The following is a 756-nucleotide window of genomic DNA, read 5'->3' on the forward strand; positions in this document are numbered from 1 at the left end:
CCGACCGCGACGCGGCGTGTGTGTGTGTGTGTGTGTGTGTGTGTGTGTGTGTGTGTGTGTGTGTGTGTGTGTGTGTGTGTGTCTGTGTGTGTGTGGGAATTAATGGATTAAATAAATAAAATTAAAACGGATGCTTCATGCAATTACCCACAAATTTATTTGAGAGAATTATTATATTATTATTATTATTACGTAATAAGTAAACGATACAAAAGTCCATAACAATACACTATTAAGTATAATGCGCTATGAGTATAGTTCGTTCGTGGGTTAAAACTACGATATTTTTTATAATATTCATTAGTTTATCGTGATATTTATTACCAGCATTTATTCCATTCCTATCCCGTAGGCGTAGGGTACACTGAGATAGGTTGCGACACAATACAAGCCTTCTAAGTAAAGTTAGTCTGAGTAATATTTTACACCAACTACTGACTGCCTAACATTTTAGCTCACGTGTCTCTCACCACAGTCATTATAGTGCTCGTGATAACAGGTAACAACATTCACATAGTTATCATATTGTAAACATAAGGTATATAAAAGCTGGATGTGTCCGCCAGTATCCGCGTGGAAGCTCTGTGTTGTTCGCACGCAGCTTGGTCACCCACCGTTCATCGCTGTTGATCGTGAGGTATCAAAGTCAGCCTGATGAGGTCCTGATCAGCCTGTGTGAATATATGCATCGGTACAAACTTTTGCCCGCAACCGTTGTCTTTCGCATAATACTCACAACGATCACTCGCTGTCATA

General features: G+C 39.6%; 1 long non-coding RNA gene across 1 annotated transcript in view; it reads right to left on the minus strand.

Annotated features, from left to right (window-relative positions):
- Positions 1 to 133: 133 nt before the first annotated feature.
- The window catches only part of LOC106818499, a 12,595-nt gene continuing 11,972 nt past the window's right edge, over positions 134 to 756 (minus strand). The window contains exon 2 of the long non-coding RNA XR_001395235.1: positions 134 to 671. This is a non-coding gene — a long non-coding RNA (uncharacterized LOC106818499). The remainder of the gene's footprint in view (positions 672 to 756) is intronic.

The sequence above is a fragment of the Priapulus caudatus genome, unplaced genomic scaffold, assembly GCF_000485595.1.
Source record: "Priapulus caudatus unplaced genomic scaffold, Priapulus_caudatus-5.0.1 Scaffold2284, whole genome shotgun sequence".
NCBI lineage: Eukaryota > Metazoa > Priapulida > Priapulimorpha > Priapulimorphida > Priapulidae > Priapulus > Priapulus caudatus.